This window comes from Macrotis lagotis, chromosome 3, assembly GCF_037893015.1.
Source record: "Macrotis lagotis isolate mMagLag1 chromosome 3, bilby.v1.9.chrom.fasta, whole genome shotgun sequence".
In the NCBI taxonomy this organism is placed as follows: Eukaryota; Metazoa; Chordata; class Mammalia; order Peramelemorphia; family Peramelidae; genus Macrotis; species Macrotis lagotis.
This window is the reverse complement of record NC_133660.1, coordinates 14,984,883-15,006,929: the sequence shown is the minus strand read 5'-3', so window position 1 is coordinate 15,006,929 and position 22,047 is coordinate 14,984,883. Positions and strand designations below refer to the sequence as shown.

At 35.9% G+C, this 22,047-nt stretch overlaps 1 long non-coding RNA gene across 2 annotated transcripts; it reads left to right on the top strand.

The window, feature by feature from the left end:
• The first annotated feature begins 7,963 nt into the window (after nucleotides 1–7,963).
• On the top strand, nucleotides 7,964–17,724 carry LOC141517305 (uncharacterized). Of its 2 annotated transcripts, none has more exons than XR_012476823.1 (3): nucleotides 7,964–8,150; nucleotides 12,243–12,339; nucleotides 14,780–17,724. It is a non-coding gene; the product is annotated as an uncharacterized LOC141517305 (long non-coding RNA). The 2 variants fall into 2 exon arrangements; XR_012476824.1 differs by lacking the exon at nucleotides 7,964–8,150 and adding an exon at nucleotides 8,641–8,688.
• Nucleotides 17,725–22,047: the final 4,323 nt, after the last annotated feature.

The following is a 22,047-nucleotide window of genomic DNA, read 5'->3' as shown; positions in this document are numbered from 1 at the left end:
TAAACATGAATTTCTTTTAGACTTAGCTAACAACAGAATATAATGATACCTGTGAGAGTAGAATATTAATTTGGTTCTTTTTGTCATTCAACTTGAATTCCATCTGATTCACAGCATTCCAAAGAAATTTAATTTTGACTCTATATTTTTGTTTTATTTACTTTGAGAATGTAAATAGCATGCATGCTTTGAAAAAAATAAAATATCCCCATTCCTAGCTATGCATTTCCTCTTTTGTACTATGATATTTAAAGAAGTTATAGCATTCATAATCATGCCACACAAGGTGGCAGCATATGGCAGCTTTATGACTTTTAATATCAAATTCAACCTAGCACTATAAATTTTAGATGTAAGATGTAAACTAACTCAGTTTCCAATGAAACAAAGTCTTTGCTAAGACATCTTTTTTTTTTGCAAGGCAAATGGGGTTAAGTGCCTTGCCCAAGGCCACACAGCTAGGTAATTATTAAGTGTCTGAGGTCAGATTTGAACTCAGGTACCCTTGATTCCTGAACTGATGCTCTATCCAATGCTCCACCTAGCCATCCCATTGTGCCACCTAGCCACCTCTCCAAGACATCTTTTTAAAAAAGTAGTATGTATCATAATCCTTGGTTTCTCATCTCAGCTATTTTTTTTGTATTTAATATGTAAAAACTAAACAAAAACAGGATTTTTAAAAATTAAGTAAAAGAAGCAGCCATAGTTCAAGGATAAGATCCCTGGATTTGGAGTCAGAGGTACTAAATTGAATCTAGGCTTTGTTATTACCATTGTGTGATCTTTCTACTAGTAACTTCATCTCTCTAGAGACCACTTTCCTCATCTGTAATGACAGAATTAAAATTAAAATTAATCCTATTCATATTTCAAACTTTTTAGCTTGGAGCTCAAGTCCTAATATAGTCCTTTCACCTTCCATTTTCAGTCTCATTCCATACACTTCCTTCCCAATACTCTTTTGCTCTCATTCAATCCTACTACTTAGTACTTTTCAATTTCCTATTCCTGCTTTTTCCAAAGCCTGGAATGGCCTGCATTATTCTCTTACCTAATGAAATCCTAGTCATTCCTTAAACTTTGGTTTAATTTCTATAGCATTCTTTCTTGATCTCCTTAGTCAGTAATGGCCTTCTCTTCCCCTGCACTACACATTGAATTTTGCTTGCAAATCTGCTTTAGGTGCAGCTCTAAAGCCACTGACCTCTTGGTTCAAGTTTGATGTTGGAATGACATGAAATACTTTCAAGGAAGGCATTGCATTTTTAATAAAGGAGAAGCTTTACTTTGTCTTTGATCATATTTGTTCTCTGTTCTTGAAGAAGACCAGCATGTCAGGGAGGTGATGCTGTGATAATCAACCTTGCCTTTTTGGACCAGTGAATCAGGATGACTGGAGATGGACTTGGATGTGAGACAATCAGGGTTAAGGGACTTGCCTAAGGTCTCACACAGTTAGTAATTGTCAAGTGTTTGAAGCTGGATTTGATCTCAGGTCCTCCTGACTTCATGACTGGTACTCTACCCACTGTGCTACCTAACTGCCCTTAGTTCAAGTTTGATGTTGAAATGAAATGAAGCACTTGAAAGTCATAGAATATTTAATAGAAGAGTTTTTTTTAATCCTTATGCAGCAGGAATAATCCCAGTCACTTGTCACAACATAATGCTTCTTGGAGTCTAGGGCAATGACCAAATTTGAATGGCAGCAAGTACATGTGGCAGAGACCAAGAAGCTCCATCAGGGAGGTGAGGGTCAATCAGCTTGCAGAGAAAGAGAAATCAGGGAAATTGTTGTCTTCTTATAGCATCTCTTGCACATGTTTGTTCTGAATTGTATGTAAATTAAATGTGCTATATTCCCCTCTCTGCAAAAATCTACTTTCAGTGTCTTAAGGATAAACTAGAATATGCCAGTGAATGTAGCAAGTCCTTTCCATTTGGAAAGTTTTCCAGTATCAGCCTGGTGATGGACTATTGTCTAGTGCTTGAAATCAATCCTAAATAAAATGGGAGAGATTTGACATTAGGTTTACTACAGAGTGATGGATGTTTTTGACTATAGCAGCTCTAAAGTTATGTTCACTAGGGATAATGAACATAGATTTTTGAGGTATTCCATTGAAATAAATCACAATCCCTTACTAGATTGTATAATCCATGAAGGCAGGACAATGCCTTTAATAAACATTTTGCTGTTTGCGTCAGGGTCCTCAAAACATGCTTTAGAGCATTGGGCAGAGTCTTAGAATAAGCATCTTATTAAAAATGCAGCTGAAGTGGTGTCTGAACTCCTTTCTCTTCATTTTGAAACAATGGAATAGAACCAAGCATTGCTAGAAAATTATATACCCCATTAAAGAGACACATAGGACACACACTGTCTCTCCTGGCTGCTTCTCCTAAGGTCATCTCACAGGGAAAGAATGCAGAAATGCACCCACATCCATGGTGTTCTCTTGGAAACACAAACAATGCAGTTCTTTCCACATTTCTGAAATTCACTAGGGACTTATTCTTGCTCTGGGGAAAACCTAAGCTATCAAAAGGAACAAAAATAGACCAAACTAATTAAATCAACTAGGCCATTAACAACACTTCTTTCTAAATATCCACACTGAGAGTTCATGCTTTGATGCCATTCAACTATGAGGGGATTCAGGACTGCTTGTTATCTGAGTGCTGATCAAATCATCTATGCTCAGCTTCTCCATAACAGCTGGCCATGGTGCTGATAAAAACAAGATCTAACACTTTCTTCACTAAGGCACAATACACAGCTTTGCATATGAAAGCACAATAATCATTGGGTGATCCTCGGAAATAATTGTAGTCACATAAAATTGTAAGTATAGAACCATTTCTCTTTCTACCAGTATCACTAAATTAATGCTAGATAGCATCAGGCTATCTGGCAATGAAATTAAGTAGTTATTATGCTTTACTGACTGATCTGATGTTAATTGTCAACTGATTGAGTTGCTGGTAGGGGATGTAAGATTCATTCTCTGCCTTTCTTTCTCCAATTTATGATTGGGGAAGTTCCAGAATTGCCTTCATGATAATTTCATTTTTTAAAAGGTGGAGGAACCAATAAGTCTATATTTTATATTTGAACTGATTTAGATTAACAGAGAAGAACTGATCACTGTGGTTAAAATGATGGGAACACTGGAGAAAAACGTGACACCTATCCCTTAGAATTTGTGATAGAGAAGAAAGCTAGGTATAATTTCATGTAAATGTAAGATTTGGGGGAAATAGATTTCAAAGTTTTCAGGGGAAGAATGGACTTAAAATCTTTAGGAAAGGGCACCCAGAAAGGGAGGGGAAACTCTCAAAAAATAAAATTCTACAAAGTGATTTTGTTGAGGAAAAGAATGAGAGTTATCTGAAAAAGCTTATATGAATATATTAGCAAAAACCAACCCACGTAGATTTTAAAAATCTAAGTCATGAAGATGAAAGCAAGAGAAGTTTGCAGAGGATGATATGAATTGATCATATATATATATATATGTATGATCAATGCATATCTATATCTATCTATCTATCTATCTATCTATCTATATCTATATATATATATATACATATAGTAATAACATTCGGAATGCCTTGAGGCAGCTGATAGAAGCCAAAGAGAACCAAAAAGATTTTTTTTTATTTATGTAAGGATAGGGATTATTGAATTGATTAATCATTACCCTATCCTAGGTGATCAGATATTATGTCCCATAAGTAAGAATGTCTGAATTAAACAATCAATAAATCCAATACTTTAGAATAAGTTTAAAAAGTTTTTGAAAGTTATTATTTGAAGTGAAGTAATGCTGCACATGAAATGTGTTTGAATTGGTGGAAGGAATTTGATCTTTCCCCTGTGTAGGGTCTATAAAATAGCAAAGTAGTTTAAAAATGAGAGACTGGAGCTAATGTTGAGCCAGGGGAGAGTGTTCTAGTCAATTCTAAGAAAGAATTATTTGGATAGGAGGTAGAATGGAGAAGAAGAATGACTCTTATGTTTTGGCTTAGGATTCTTCTTTGGTTTGAGGATGCCAGTTTTTCATTGGTATCCTCATAGCATCATAGAGTTAGCAGTGATTGTCAGTAGGTATGAATAGCTGATGATTGTATTTCATGTGACAAAGAAAGACAGTTAGTGGTCTATGAGAAGTCCAACAGAAAAACTGCAATGTATCTAAGTTAGCTTTTGCTGGGACTCTACATGTACAGGTAGGAGAGTATTTTACAAACTTTTTTGGGGGAAAGTGGGATGTGTTGTAACAACTATAGGATTGGAGTAAAATATCCATTTCAAAAAGATAATTAAATCTGACTAATTTATTTCCCTGACAACCATGAAGCAAATAACACAGTAGTGGAGGCTCAAATTAGAAAACTAGCTTAGTCCCATAGGGATCCCTTGAATCTGAAAATGAATTGTAGCAACCATCTTCCGGGGACCTGACTTATCAGACTGCAAAGGGGTTGGAGAATAACTCTATATTGCGCACTTAGTTTGTTAGGGGAAAGAGGGCAGATGCGCAAAAGGAACAGTACTATTTTTGGAATGAATAAGAGTATCCTAATAGTTTTTAGGAACTATTTGTTCATATTCCTTTGACTACTTATTTACCAGAGAATGGATTTTGGCTTTGTCAATTGAGAACAAAATCTGGAACTGAAATAATTTATAAAGAAGTTTATTAAGCCATCCAGGGGAGGAGAGAGCCAAAAAAAAAAAAGACTCCAAACTCCCCCACCCCCGACCCCCAAGTGCCTTAATTTACACATTTTTCAAACAAAGGAACAAGGAAAAGATAGCTGATTGGCCAACATAGAGACAATTTGCAGATAAGACACTTAAGATGTATAATGGGAGAAAATTTCTCCCACTTTTTGCAATAATCTTTGAAACTGACTGGTTTCTGATCAGCATAACCTGAAGTCCTGAGTTAAGCATTAAGTAAATCTGGTCTCTAAGCAACAGGTCTGGTTTCTCAGTCATGCAGGGGCTAGGTTCAAACAATACCATAAAGTTTCTGCAGTCTCATATTTCTCTATATTTTGGATGTCAAGCCTTTATCATGGAAATTTGATACAGTGATTTGCTCACAGTTAAGTGTTTCCCTTCTTAGTTGTATTCATCTTGTTTATACAAAATCTTTCAGTGTAATATAATCAAAATTATATATTAAATCCTTTGTGAATATCTCCATTCCAAGTTTGGTTAATAATTCACCCCACTGCCCCAGGATAGGACTGAAAAATATATAATCTGCTTCCTTTCTAATTCTCATATCATATGATCTTTAATATTCAGTTCACATATCTACTTTGAGTTTATCATGATGCAAAATAGTGATCTCAGACTAATTTATGCTAGATGATTCTCCAGTTTTCCCTGAAGTTATTTTCAAATGTGTAATTCTTTCCTAGATGATTTATGTTTTTTGGCTTATTGAACACTGGGTTGCTTATTTCTAGCTATTTTTTGTCTAGTCGGTTTCATTGATCTACTTTTCTATTTTTAACTAATACCAAATAGCTTTGTTGAGTATTCTTTTTTTTGAGTTTTACAATTTTATTAAAGATATTATTTGAGTTTTTACAATTTTTTCCCAATCTTGCTTCCCTCCCCCCACCCCCACCCCACAGATAGCATTCCGTCAGTCTTTACTTTGTTTCCATGTTGTACCTTGATTCAAATTGGGTGTGATGAGAGAGAAATCATATCCTTAAAGAGAAGTCTAAGAGGTAACAAGATCAGACAATAAGCTATCTGTTTTTTTCTAAATTAAAGGGAATAGTCCTTGCACTTCCTTCAAACTCCACAGCTCCTTATCTGGATACAGATGGTACTCTCCTTTGCAGACAGCCCAAAAGTGTTCCCAATTGTTGCGCTGATGGAATGAGCAAGTCCTTCAAGGTTGAACATCACTCCCATGTTGCTGTTAGGGTGTACAGTGTTTTTCTGGTTCTGGTCATCTCATTCAGCATCAGTTCGTGAAAATCCCTCCAGGTTTCCCTGAAATCCCATCCCTCCTGGTTTCTAATAGAACAATAGTGTTCCATGACATACATATACCACAGTTTGCTAAGCCATTCCCCAATTGAAGGACATTTACTGGATTTCCAATTCTTTGCCACCACAAACAGGGCTGCTATAAATATTTTTGTACAAGTAATGTTTTTACCCTTTTTCCTCATCTCTTCAGGGTATAGACCCAGTAGTGGTATTGCTGGGTCAAAGGGTATGCACATTTTTGTTGCCCTTTGGGCATAGTTCCAAGTAACTCTCCAGAAGGGTTGGATGAGTTCACAGCTCCACCAACAGTGTAGTAGTGTCCCCAGATTTCCCACATCCCTTCCAACAATGATCATTATCCTTCCTGGTCATACTGGTCAATCTGAGAGGTGTGAGGTGGTACCTCAGAGAAGCTTTCATTTTGCATTTCTCTAATAATTAATGATTTAGAGAATTTTTTCATATGGCTATGGATTACTTTGATCTCCTCATCTGTAAATTGCCTTTGCATATCCTTTGACCATTTGTCAATTGGGGAATGGCTTTTTTGTTTTAAAAATATGACTCAGTTTCTCTGTATATTTTAGAAATGAGTCCTTTGTCAGAATCATTAATTGTAAAGATTGTTTCCCAATTTACTACTTTTCTTTTGATCTTGATTACATTGGTTTTATCTGTGCAAAAGCTTTTTAATTTAATGTAATCGAAATCATCTAATTGGTTTTTACTGATGTTCTCCAACTCTTCCTTAGTCATAAACTGTTCCCCTTTCCATAGATCTGACAGGTAGACTAGTCCTTGATCTTCTAATTTGCTTATAGTATTGTTTTTTATGTCTATGTCCTGTAACCATTTGGATCTTATCTTGATAAAGGGTGTGAGGTGTTGGTCTAATGTAAGTTTCTTCCATACTAACTTCCAATTATCCCAGCAGTTTTTATCAAAGAGGGAGTTTTTATCCCGGTGGCCTGACTCTTTGGGTTTATCAAACCGCAGATTACTATAATCCTCTCCTGCTTTTACACCTAGGCTATTCCACTGGTCCACCACTCTGTTTTTTAGCCAATACCAAACAGTTTTGCTGACTGATGCTTTATAATATAATTTTAGATTGGGTAGGGCTAAACCACCTTCATTTGCATTTTTTTTCATTAAGCTCCTGGCAATTCTTGACTTTTTATTGTTGAGTATTCTTGATGTCAGGTCTGAGATCAGATCTGATGAAGCTATTCCAAGTATAATAGGCGAAATGGGCACCTCAGACACAAAATGGGAATGAAATGACCCACTCATAGTCCATCTGACAGTAACAAAAGGAGACTTTCTTAGTCATAGCAGGGGAGGGACATTCAGGGCAGGGAAAGGATGATCATTAAAGCAGGAGTCTTGATTCAGCTGATTACATCTTTTCTAAGCTCATATTCATCAAGCTGCTGGCACTTAGTCAAAACCTTAGGGAGAAGGTCTAGCCCTTTATGTCTTACTGTTTTAATATTCAGAGAATCAAAAAGTTGCATCATTGTAGTCCTTTACTCCCTTGAGCCAATTAAATCTTGAGGAGAATTTCTCCCCCCCCCTTTTTTTGTTAATGAACTTCTTGTTTTTAAATCTCTTAAGTTTTCCCCTATATCTGTTTCCTGTTTCTTCCCAGTGAATCAGCCCAAATAACAAGAAATATTTTTTAATAGAAAAAAGAAAAAGGAGAGGAAGAAACAATCAGCAAGATTGGCCAATACATTAAAAATGAGAAAATATTATAGAATGTCCCATAAGAGAAGGGTGAATGTGGAGGGAGTTTTCTTATCCCTCTTCTTTGGGGCCATGCTTTTCCTTTGTAATGTTTGACATTCACTTAATTTTGTTTCTAATTTCTTGGCTGCCCTTGTCTTAGTCAAGATGTTATTTGTTTTCTCAATTATGCATATTTTGTAATAGTTCATGTAATAATTTCTATGTTTCTCTGTATTTCTCATTTTTTATAGCACATCAATATTCCATTACACTTCTATATCACAATTTGTTTCTAATTTGTTGCAAGCACAAAAAAGGCTGCTATGAAGCATTTTCATTTCATCAATGACCGTATGGATATTGAAAACTGGAATCTGTGGCTTAGAGGGTATGAACACTTTAATCACTTAATTTGCATAATTAAAAATTACTTTTCAAAATAATTGTTGTCTACTAACAACAAAAGGTCAAAATTGGGATGAAATGACATTCATAATCCATCTAACTGTTAAGAAAATGGAGCTTATCTTCCCACAACTGCTCCAAAATTAACCATTTCCATCTTTTAATCATATTAACCAATTTTGCTGGGAATGAGACAAGATCTCAGTATTATTTTGCTGGATACTTTTCTTTTTAGATGATTGCTATGATTTTGTCATTCTTTAGAGAAATGTTTATTGAGGGGAATAGAACCAAAACAGTAGAGAAAAGTCAGGCACTAATCTGAGCTCTCCCAATTTCCCCTTTCAAACAATATCTCAAAGCAAATTCTGAAGCAGCAGAATCCACTAAAGGCTGAGCTGAAGAAATTTTTCAACCTAAGTCACCTTAGAGGGTGAGCAAAAAAAAACTTATCACACTGGGGAGAGAGTGGAGTACAGTCCAATGCAGGGTATGCCAGCACAGGAAACCAGACCTTGGAGGTGAGTGAATCAGTGGCAGCAGTGGCTGCCACAAGCTCTGTCTACAAATGTAAGGGGGTCATTCATTTGGTCAGATGGAGATTATAAAGGTAATTTGCTGGCACTGGGTACAAGTATCTGTTGTATTGGAGTCACAGTCCTGGATCACAATTCCTGGGTGAAGAGGAGCCACTAAAACACCATAGTTTGTGATTGCAGGGGAGGACTTTGATCTTAGTTCCAGGGCAGAAAAGAGTGCTTATAATTGCTCACAGAGCAGAGCAGAGCCTATCTCTCCTTAGATCATGCAACTTTGGAAAAATTAAAAGCTTATAAACACCCTCACTAACTGCACAAAAAATCTGAAGTTTGGGTCAGTACTGTCTCCACACCTGGAGCAGAGCCCAACTTTAAAAAAGGCTAAAAGTCAAGAAACATGTTACAGAAATGAACAAAAAAACACAAAAAACCCCACTACACACATAAAAGATTCTGACCATAGAAAGTTCCTAAAGCAACAGGGATCAAAACACAAACTCAGAAGAAAACCGCATAATCAAAAACTAGTAAATACCCAAAACCTCAAGGAAAAATTGATCTCAGGCCCAAAGAAAATTCCTGGAATACCTATACAAAGACTTTAAAAATCAAGTAAGAGAGGTAGAGGGAAAAATTGGGTAAAGAAATGATGGTAAAAGAAGAAAAAAGAATAAATAGTTTGATAAAGGAGGCACAAAAATACTGAAGAAAATAAAATCTATAAAAATAATATGTCAAATAGAGAGGTACAAAAATCTAATCAAGAGAATAACTTCTTAAAAAACAGAAGTGGACACTGGACAAAAGAGGTACAAAAATTCAATGAAGAAAAGAATTCTTTAAAAAAAGATTCCAAATGGAAAAGGAGGTACAAAAGCTTAATGAAGAAAATAATTCCTCAAAAATTAGAATTGAACAAATGAAAGTTAATGACTCCATTAGATATAAAAGTAGAAATATATAAAATAAAAAGAATGAAAAAAAGAAGAAAATGTGAAAAGCAACTAACCTGGAAAACAGATCCTGAAGAGATAATTAAATTATTATTGAACTACTTGAAAACCATGGTTAAAAAACCCCTAGATATCATCTTTGTAGAAATTATCAAGGGAAAACTGCCTTTTACCAAAGGGTTCAATAGAAATTGACAGACTCTATCAGTCATTTCCTGCACAAAATCCCACAATGAAAACTCCTAAGAATACTAAGACCAAATTCCAATGCTTCCAGCTTAAGGAGAAAATATTACAACAGCCAGAAGCAATTCAAAAGTCATAGAGTCACAGTCAGGATAACACAAATTTTAGCAGCTTCTACATTAAAGGATTAGAGGGACTGAAATATGATATTTCAGAGGGCAAAAGAGCTAGGATTATAACCAAGAATCACTTATCCAGCAAATGAACCATAAATGATACAGAGGTCTGTCAAGCATTCCTGATAAAAGGACCAGATCTGAATAGAAAATTTAACTTTCTAATATATAAAACTCAAGAGAAGTATAAAAAGATAAACAGGAAGAGCATAAAGCATTTAATAAGGTTAAACTGTTTACATTCCTATATCAGAAGATGTTTCTTGTAACTCTTAAGAACTTTATCTTTCTTAGGGCAATGAGAAAGAATATATAGGGGCAGTAAGTACAGGTATGAGTTGAATATGATGAAATAATCACTAAAACTGTAATTAAGAGGTAAAAAAGAAGAATGAACTGGGAGGGGGGTGGCTAGGTGGCTAGGTGGCGTAAGTGGATAAAGCACCAGCCCTGGAGTCAGGAGTACCTGGGTTCAAATCTGGTCTCAGACACTTAATAATGACCTAGCTGTGTGGCCTTGGGTAAGCCACTTCAACCCCATTTGCCTTGCAAAACAAAACCAACCTAAAAAAAAAAGAATGAACTGGAGAAGGGAGAGATAGAATGAGAGGCAATGAAGAGCTTTAAGAATAGAGATGAAGATGAATGAGTGATATGGGAGTGCTTGAGCCTTACTTTGATCAGAATTGGCTCAAAGAGGAAATAAAATAGACACTGAATTAGTTATTGGAATCTATATTACCCTATGGGAAAATATAAGGGGAATGGGATAAGGGGAAGGGAAGGATTGATTAAAAGGAGGGTGGGTTGGGCAAGGTAGTAGTTAGAAACAAAACACTTTTGAAGATAGGGTGAAGGGAGAGAGAATAGGATAAAGGAAAAAATAAATGGAAGGAAATATGATTAAAAATTATACAAATTTTTCAATAAGTTTCTGTGATAAAGGTCTCATTTCTGAAATATATAGAATCAAATGTATGGAATTAAGAACCATTCCCAATTGATAAATGGTCAAAAAAATATGAACAGACAGTTTTCAGACAAAATAATCAAAACTATCTATAGTCATATAAAAATGCTCTAAATTACTATAGATTAAAACAACTCTGAGGCATCACTCCATGACTATTAGATTGGTTAATATGACAGAAAAGGAAAATGACACATTTGGAGGGGATATAGGGAAATTGAGACCCTAATGCATTGTTGATAGAGTCATGAACCAATCCAACCATCCTGTAGAGCAATTTGGAACTATGTCCAAAGGGCTATAAAACTATATACACCCTTTGACCAGTTATAGTACTACTAGATCTGTACCTTAAAGGAAAAAAAGAGAAACTAATTATTAAAAATATTTAGAGTAGCTTTTTTAGTGGTAACAAAGAACTGGAAATTGAGGAGATGCCATCAATTGGGGTATGACTGACCAAGTTATGGCACATAATTTGATGGATTACTACTATGCTATTGTAAAAAATGATATGCAGGATGCTTTTGGGAAAAATAAGGAAAGATTTGCATGACCTGATGTGCAGTGAGCAGAACCAGGAGAACAACTGTAATAGCAGTGTTATATGATGATTAACTATGATCTATTCTCAACAATAGCTATTCTCAACAATACAATGATTCAAGACAATTTTGAAGGACTTATGATGAAAAATACTTTCCACTTCTAGAGAAAGAACTGATGGAATCTATATGCAGTTCAAAGCATACCATTAACCTTTTTTCTTCTTATTTTGTCTATTTTTTTTCACAATATGACTAATATGGAGATATGTTTTCCATGCCAGGACATGTATAGCTTTTATTAAGTTGATTATTCTCCAAATGAGAAGGTAGAGGAGGGACAGAATTTGGATCTCAAGTTCTTAAAAAATGGGTGATAAAATGTTTTTATTTCAACTTTTGCAAGGGAATTGGATTAAGTGACTCACCCAGCTAAGTAAGTATTAAGTATTTGAGGTGTGATTTGAACTCAGGTCCTCCTGAGTCTAGGGCTGGTGCTGTATCCACTGCACCACTTATCTGCCCTCTAATAAAATGATTTTTTTTTTGCAAGTAATTGGGGGAAAATACAATTTTGAATAATTTTTTAAAATAAAAAAGAAATTTTTGCTCATAAAATTGCACATTTATGCATTGGGGGATGATGTTTGGTCACATATAATATATATGAATAATTTGAATATTTAATATCTATCTCTCTATGTAGTTCAATTGTGTCAGCCTGGAGTGGTTGCCATTTTCCTTTACACATGAGGAACCGAGGCAAATAAGGGTTAAATGACTTGTACAAAATCAGAACAATAGTAAGTATCTGAAGCCATAGTTGCTGAGGTTTTTTTCCCCTTCAGGCAAAACACTACTGTTTCAAGTGCTCTTTAGATTTTAGAAGGAGCAGCTAAGTGGTGCATTGGATAGAGCATGGGCCTTTGATTCAGGAGGATGGGAGTTTGAATCTAACCTCAGACACTTGCCTCTTACTAGCTGTGTGACCTTGGGCAAGTCACTTACCCTTGATTGCCTCACATTCAGGGCCATCTCCAGTCATCCTGATTCATATCTAGCCACTGGACCCAGATGGCTCTGGTAGAGACACCTCCTCAGTGAAATCCAATTCACATGCTTGTCATGGCATCACTTCCCTGATGATGTGGTCTTCTTTGAAAATGAAGGACAAATGTTATTATTATTATTATTAGATTTTAGAAACTGAATTGCTTTTCCTCAGTGAATATCAAATCCAAATATTTTCAGAAATGTTAGAAATAGTAAGTTTCTAATAGCCTGCTCCTTGTTTTCATGCTAGCTTCAAACCTCTAGTTCCTTTTATATGTTTTCCATTTTCCTAAGGCAGAATAATTATAAGATAATAATTATACTATATTATTATATAATAATTATATAATAAATATAAGATAATGATTATAATATAATAGTAATTATAAGTTCATAGATTTACAATTATAAGGTACATAAAGAGTCACCTAGCTCAACCTACTCATTTTTCATGGGAAAAACCTGATGCCCAGAGGGCTTGTGACTTTCTCAATATCACTTTAGTAAAAAAATGATATAACTGGGATTTAAAACCATTCCTCCCATATCAAGTTTAGTGATCTTTCCACCACACCAATGTGATCTTTGAATGAAAAATTCATTGAGGACTGAAATGTATTTACTTTCAATTGGTTTTGAGAAGACTATTTTGGAGTAAAAAAAACTTGGACTTTCATAGTGTTCTTTGAACATTCATTATTATTAAAAGTCAGAAGTCTCTCACTTGTATACATCCTTGAAGGTTCCAGAGAGAAAGAGCTTACAAGATATAATATGAGAGCCAAAGTATCAGTAATCCTTTGGTTTCAACACTCACATGAGGGAATCAAGGGACTAAGAGGTAAAGTGATTCATCCAAGGTCACACAGTGTTTCTAGTTAAAGTTTAACCTTCAGACAGTAGCAGTGAAAAGTCAGAAGTTATATGTGAATGTCAGAGGTAAATTGGTTTCTTCACCTTTCTGAAAATGTTGAAAAGAAGAACAAAAGGACTTCCCCAATGTGCTTAGGAAAATCACTGCTTGCAAATGTTATTAACATTTTCAAAATTTGATATTCCTTAGGAACATGCAAGATGTGGGAGAGAGGTAACCTGAAATTATAAAACAAGAAATTCTCAAAAGATCTGTCATATGTGAGAAAATTCTCCTGTAGGTTATTTAAGTTCAGATATACTAAATGGGGACATCTTTAGGGAAGGAACATGACACTCATTTTGATAGGTAGTTTGCTGGTAAGTTGTGACATTGACAGATGTGAATTGATATAGCACTGTGTGACCTATTTCGAACTCAGAGGTAAATAGAAGGCATGAAAGAACATTATGAGAATCTCAGATTCTTCATATGACCTTCCAAAGAGACCAAAACTTTTTATATCCTTTCCAATATTTCCTAAAGTTTGGGAGATTTGAAAGTTTAAAATAGTGAACATTAAAATCAGTTTTATTTTCTTTCTTCCCCTCTTCTATGAATATGAATATATATCACAAAGCTATCCTTTATGAGCTCACTTAGTAATCATAAATATTGTAACCAACTAGATCTTGTTAGTTATTTTAGAGATTTTCTGCAAATTCCACTAATGCAGTCAATCTAAATGTGTTAATGTGTTATTTTCAGAATTTCTACTGCTGTAAATTGGAAAGAAGCCAGAGAACATAAGAATGAATGAGAAAGGATGACTACTTTTCCCCTGGCTAAACTAAATTTGAAGGGTTAGCAATTGAAGATAACTTTAGCATTAGGTCTACAGAATAGCCTCATTCATTGATAAGTTTCCACCTAGTTATTCATATATTTTTAATTGCTTTCTAATGACTGGGTTTGGTTATCAAATATGTTACTTTCCTTTGCACAAATCAATGTATTTTCTCCAAGTCACTGGATTTTTTCACTCACTAAATTTGTGATGCTAATAGCAATAGCATGCACCATGTATGCGTCTGTGGGTTTGCCACTGAAATGTCATATGATACATATGCAGAAACTTTTCATTGGTTCTATAGTGTCTTTAAAAAACTCTTGCCAACAAGAGTTGCAGCCATTCTCCTTGACAACTTTTTCTTAGTTTAATTCATTCACTGATTACTTGCTTCTAGCAAAAAAACATTACTGTAAAGGGAAAGGTCTATGTAATGCCATGAAAATAACCGCTCATTTTGTCTCACTTTTTTATTTTATATTTTTAGGTGACGAAGACTAATCTGAAAGCTCTGACCTTGTTAGTTTTGAAAAATCAGGAGAGCAAGACTGGCAATCTAGAATTCTGAGTACATGCTAATTTTAAAGCCATGAAACAAGGAGTGACTTTCAGAACTGACATTAAGGACTGCAGAAGGATAAATGAGATCTGAGAGTCATCACATCTGGATTGAACTTGGTGAAAGAAATGCTATGTTAAGTCTGAGCCCATTCTCTCCAGAGATTAATATAAAATCAAGGAGTGTGTGACCTCAGGTTAGGGGAGAAATGTTATTATTTTTTATCCTTATATCTTCAAAGTCAATATCCTTTTGTTGAGTGATATTAAATGGATTCAATTCAGTTCAACAAACTTTACGTACCTACTATGAACAAGGGACTATGCTAAGCATTGGAAATACAAAAAGAGGGGAAAAGTAATTCTTATCCTCAAGGAGCTTACAGTGTAATTGGGGAAAAACATACAAACAAATATGTGCAAAACAAACAGGATAAATAGGAAATAATAAGCAAAGAGAAAACACTGGAATTAATCAGGGTAAGGGAAAATTTGCTGTAGAAGGTAAGATTTTAGGAAGCCTTGCATGTCAGGTTTCAGAGCAGAAGTAGAAGAGCTTTCTAGGAAAGAGAGACAAGAGAAAATGCTGGGAACTGAGAGAGGAAGTATTTTAAGCTCATAGCACCATCAAAAGACCAGTGTCACTGGATTGAAGTGTGTATTGAAGTGAAGTGTATTGAAGTGTATTGGGGAGTAAGGTAAAAAGAAGACTGGAAAGGTAAGAGGGGACTAATTTATTAAGAGCATTGATAGAGAAATGTCAGAGACTCCCCAAAACTTTCCCAAATTCCCCTCCAAACAACTTTCAGGCAGAACCCACAAAAGGACAAGTAAAACAATTCTTCACCTCAAGAAAACTTTGAAGGTCAATAGGAAATGTTTGTGGAGCTCAGGTCATCAGAGGTTCCATCAGGGTTGATAACACCCCAACAAACCAGCAGTTGACCTTGGGACAACTGAATCAACAGCATTACCTGTGACTTCTGGAGCCTGCAAATCACAGATGGTAAGGGTCAGTAGGAAATTACAGGGGTCTTTCAGGTGTTTTCATTGGGTGAGGACTCAATTATATTGTCTATTACCTTGATTCTGAAAACAGTCCCATGTTGCAGTCCCTGAGGAGGAGCACTAGAGTGGACAGCCAGAGTGGAGCAGGGACCCTGATCACAGTTCCAAAGCAGAAAAGAATGTTTATGTTTTGCCCATAAACCAGTAAAACTGTGAAAACACCACTCCTGAGGTTACCACCTGGAAGAAGTAAAAACTTATAGTCTCCCAGAACTAGCTTTGAAGATAGCTGCACAAGAAACCTAAGACTTGTGACAGTTTCCTGTGAGCAGCTCACCCTGTGAGCGGAGTCCTACTTTAATATCAAGATAAAAGTCAAGGAATAGACTGGGGAAATGAGCAAGCAACAACATTTAAAAAAAAGAACCTGACCACAAAGTCACTATGGAGACAGAGAGGATCAAAACACAAACTTAGAAAAAAGATAATAAAGTCCATCTACTACATCCAAGATTTCAAAGAAAAGTAGGAATTGTTCTGAGGTCCAAAAAGAACTTTAAAATAAAGTTCCTAGAAGAGCTCAAAAAGATTTTAAAAATCAAATAAAAGAGGTAGAGAAATATTTGAAAAATAAATGATATTTATTCAATAATCAACTGTTTGATAAAGGAGGTACATTAATACCAAAACAAAACAAAACAAAACAAATAAAATAGAGTAGGTCAAATAGTTAAAAAAAGCATACCTATTCAATGAAGAAAAGAATTCCTTAAAAAGCAGAAATCTACATGGAAAAAGACATACATAAATTCACTGGAGAAAAGATCTCCTAAAAATTAGAACTGGCCAATGGAAAAGGAGGTCCAAAAATTCAGTGAAGAAAATAATTCCTTAAAAATTAAAATTGGGGGACAGCTAGATGGCACAGTGGAATAACCCTGGAGTCAGGAGGATCTGAGTACAAATCTGGCCTCAGACACTTAATAATTTCCCAGCTGTATGACCTTGGGCAAGTCACTCTTAACCCCATTGCCTTAAATAAAAAATTAGAAAACATTAAAAGAATAGAATTGGACAAGTGAAAGCTAATGGCTTCATGACACACCAAAAGCAAGAAAACAAAATTAAAGGATGAAAAAGTAAAAGAAAATCACAGATGGTAAGGGTCAGTAGGAAATTACAGGGGAAATTGCAGGAGAAATATCTCCTTGTGAAAACAAGTGACCTGAAAAAATAGTTCCAGTAGAAATTTTTTAAGAATTATTAGACAATGTGAAAGTAATGATCAAAAAGGTATAGTCATCCTCTCTCAAGAAATTATCAAGGAAAATTGCCATAATATCTGAGAACCAGAGGATAAAATGGAAATTGAAAGAATTTCTCTAATCAGCTCTTGAAAGAGATTCCAAAATGAAAATTATGACCAAGTTCTAGAACTCTGAGGTCAAGGAGAAAATATTGCAAATGGCCAGAAAGAAACAATTCAAATATCATGGAACCTCAATCAGGATAACACAAGACTGAGCAACTTCTACATAACTAAAAATAAGATCTCTTGCAGAAACATTATGCTCCAAGGGGCAGGATCCTTACAGGTCTCATGTTTTTTTTTTTAATTTTTTTTGAAAGATTTTATTTCTTTTTGAATCTTACAATTTTCTCCCAATCTTTCTCCCTTTCCCCCCTCCACAGAAGGCAATCTGTTTGTCTTTACATTGTTTACATGCTGTACATTGATCTAAATTGAATGTGTTGAGAAATCATAGCCTTAAGAAGAAAAAAAAATAAAATATCAGAGATAGCAAGATTATAAATTAGATAATGGATTTTTTTTAAAAATTAAAGGTAATAGTCTTTGGTCTTTGTTTGAACTCCACTATTTTTTCTCTGGCTACAGATGGTATTCTCTATCGCAGATACCGCAAAATTGTGCCTGATTGTTCCTGTGATGGAATGATCAAATCCAGCAAGGTTGATCATCACCCCTATGTTGCTGTTAGGGTGTACAGTGTTCTTCTGGTTCTGCTCATTTCACTCAGCATCAGTTCATGCAGATCCCTCCAGGCTTCCCTGAATTCCCGTCCCTCCTGGTTTCTAATAGAATAATAGTGTTCCATAACATAAATATACCACAGTTTGCTAAGCCATTCCCCAACTGAAGGACATTTACTTGATTTCCAATTCTTTGCCACCACAAACAGGGCTGCTATTAATATTTTTGTACAAGTGATGTTTTTACCCTTTTCATAATCTCTTCGGGGTATAGACCCAGTAGTGGTAAGGTTTCACATTGTTTTAGGAAACCAAAAATTAATATCTATGTTGTATTTTTATGCATTTTGCTAGATAGTTCCCAGTTACATTTTGGAGCTTGTTTCCTCTTAGTTTGACACTATTTTACAAGTCCTATGCAGCCATGGCCCTAGCTGATGACATTTCAGAATAAAATTCTTTAAAATTTTGAAATTCTCCTGACTCTAGCATGTAAATTGGCCAGTGAGGTAGAAAGTATTTTAAGAACCAACCATGATGTGGGGTAGCTAGGTGGCGCAGTGGATAGAGCACTGGCCCTGGAGTCAGGAGTACCTGTGTTCAACCTGGCCTCAAACACTTAATAATGACCTAGCTGTGTGACCTTGGGCAAACCACTTAACCCCATTGCCTTGTAAAAACCTTAAAAAAATAAGATCTAACCATGATGAACAGAGAAGCAGTTTCATGACTTTGTCAAAGTTCTTGAATAAGGTTTTCCTGATCATCTTCACAGATTAGAGCTGTACTACTCATCTACTTCTAAATACAGAACTGTCATATAGAGAGTACTGCTGAGCGACCCACTCATTAGACATCTTTACATTGATGGCAGTTGCAACAACCCAGTGATAGTGAGTGATGTCAGCAAGAAGTGGCAGTGCATATTAATCACATATATAACAGGAAATGGTAATAGCAAGCAACATTTTATCCATCAATCACAATGAACAAAGCATATCTCTGCTTCAGATTATGCCTGAATGATATAGGTGGCTAAATAGGCTACTTACGTAAGAACACTAGGGGAAAAACACCAACATTCTTCATTTTCAGTTAGCAACAAGGTCAGAGAGAGGATATGAACAGCAACTCTTTTATTTCAATACCTGGTCAATACTTATTAAACAATCTCTTTTCAGAATGCAAATCCAATTGCATAGCCTGAAGGAAATATCCAGTGACACAGCTATTATTTTCTTCAATCAAATCAGAAAAGACAATTCCATAAAGTATGGATTTACTAAAAAAATTGAACATTAGAATGATTTTCCTTCATCTACAGTTCCTTCAAGTATCAAGTCAATAGTCCTCTTGTGTTTATGTGCATGCTATATGATTGAGGTGCGCATTCAATTCTGGGAAAGAGAGCTGCCCGGCAGAATGCAGTTTTCCTAGATCATACACATCTATTCCAACAAAAAATCTGAAATTCATACATCATAATGGTTTTTTTAAAAAATGAAAAGTAATTGTCTTTGGTCTTTTCAATTCTGAAATTTTAATGATTGAGAGAAATCCAATGAGAAACTGGAAAAATCAAGTTCTTCCACCCCAGAACTAAATAAAAAATCATCTAACAGTCGTTAGGAAATAGGAAATAGAGTAGCTAGAAAAAAAAATCAGTCCCAGGATAGGTAAATCAATCTATAGTCTCCCAATAGCTAGAGAAGGATCACAGATAGGTAAACTCTGAAGGGCTCTCTTTCCAGAGACAGCAAGAACAGAGGTTCTCATGAAAGCTCTAACATGCTTATAAAACCACACCAGGAGCAGAAGTCAGAGCAGCCCAACAGCACTAAGTCTGGCATGACAAGAGTGGCTGGAAAACTGGGATCCCTGGCACTCTTTCCTCTAGAGAGAGGACCCTGATTCCTAGAAGAAGAACCTAGGGCTATGAATCTCAAGGACCAAGGGGGCAGGGCTAATTCTGGGAAGTCAGAACAAGAATCCAAGGAACCCAATCAAGGCTAATCATATCAACCAAAAACACAGCAAGGGGCAGAAACTAGTTCTGTCACAAACTCCAAATCCAGTAACTAAACAAAAGAGATGACTAAATGAGATGGGTAAAATTACTATAAATCTAGAGATTCCACCCTCTCCCAAGAAGGAATAACTCTGTAAGTGGAGAGGCTGAAAGGGGGAAAAGGATTTTTTTTTAGTTTGTTTAACTTTAAATATTTTATTTTTTCCTACTACGTGTAATTTTACTAATTTTCTTTTTGCAAGGTTTTTTTTAGGTTGTTTTTTTTCAAGGCAGATAGGGTTAAGTGGCTTGCCCAAGGCCACACAACAAGGGGTAATTATTAAGGTGTCTGAGACTGGATTTGAACCCAGGTACTCCTGACTCCAAGGCCGGTGCTTTATCCACTGCACCACCTAGCCGCCCCTTGCAAGGTTTTGAGTTTTACAGTTTTTCCTCCTTTCCTCCTCCCTTCCCCTGATAGAAAGCAATATGATATAAGCTCTATACTTATAACCATGCTAAACATAGATTGATATTAAACTTGTGAGAGAAAAATCAGATCCAAAAGGAAGAAAACATTAACAACAAAAAAATGACAATACATAAGACAACTTTTAAAAATTGAAGATAACAAGCTTTGATCTTCATTTAAACTCCACAGTTCTTTCTTTGGATATGGATGGTACTTTTCATAGCAAGTTTTTTTTTAATTGTCTTTAATTATTGTACTGCTGAAATGAAAGAGTCCATTTATTATTATTATTATTATTATTATATTATCCCATGTTATTAAGGTGTATAATGTGGTTCTGCTCATTTTACTCAGCATCAGTTTGTGCAAGTCTTTCCAGAGTTTTTTGAAATCCTGACCCTCATGATTTCTTATAGAACAATAGTGCTCCATTTCATATACTACAATTTTTCAGTTATTCCCTATTTGAAGGGCATCCCTTCAATTTCCAATTCTTTGCCACTACAAAAAAAAAGCTACTATGAATATTTTTAAACATGTATTTTTACCCTTTGTCATGATCTCTTTAGGATATAGACCCAGTAGTGATATTACTGGATCAAACGGTATGCACATTTTTATTGCCCCAAATTGATCTCCAGAAAGATTGGATCATTTCCCAACTCCACCAACAAAGCATTAATGTTCCAGTTTTCCCACATTCCCTCCAATGTTGATTATTTTCTTTTCCAGTCATATTGCTCAATCTGAGAGGCATGAGGTGGTATCTCTTTTTTTAATTTATTTTTTATTCTCATTTTGTACAAATATTTTTACATTAATAAAATATTCTTGTTTACAAGTAAACAAAATACCCCTCCCCCCATGAATTTGCTTGGGCGAAAAAAGTAAAGCGGAGAGAAAAAAAATTAAAATTAAAAAAATAATAGTAATAATTGTAGGTATGGCCAGGTGGCGCAATGGACGAAGCACCAGCCCTGGAGCCACGAGCACCCGAGTCCATATCCAGCCTCGTAAACCCAACAATCACCCAGCCGTGTGACATGCAAGCCACCTGATCCCCACTGCCCTGCAAAAACCAAAAAGAAGAAAAAAAAGACCCAAAATAAAATAAAATAGTAATAATAGTAGGGGTGGCTGGGTGGCAGACAGAGCATTGGCCCTTGAACCAGGAGCACCTGGGTCCAAATCCGGCCCCAGACACCCAAAGATCACCCTGCTGTGTGGCCCCAGGCAGGCCACCCAGCCCCACTTGCCCTGCACCCTCCCCCAAATAATAATAACAAAAAATGTGCTTCAGTCTTTGTTCCAACACCAACAACTCTGTCACGGGTGGATCTCATTCTTTATGATAAGTCCATCACAAGTTATTTCCATATTTTTCCACCGTTGCCATTGCTGATTGCAACTCCCTCCTTTCTTATTTCTACATTACCATGTACTATATTTTCTCTCTCCTTTCACTCTGACTCTGCTGTAGGGTCGCTGAGTGGCGCAGCAGACAGATCCCTGGTCCTGGGGCCAAGAAGCCCTGAGCCCCCATACCACCCCTTAGGCCCAGAATCCACCTGGCCCTGTGGTCCTGGGCAGGCCATCCAATCCCAGCCCCTTGCAAGAAGTAAGAAAGAAAATGTGTTATATCTGGCCACTCTCCCCCCATGGTCCATCCTCTCCTCCTTTATTCACATCCCCACCCCTTCCCCCTGCTCCCCGCTCC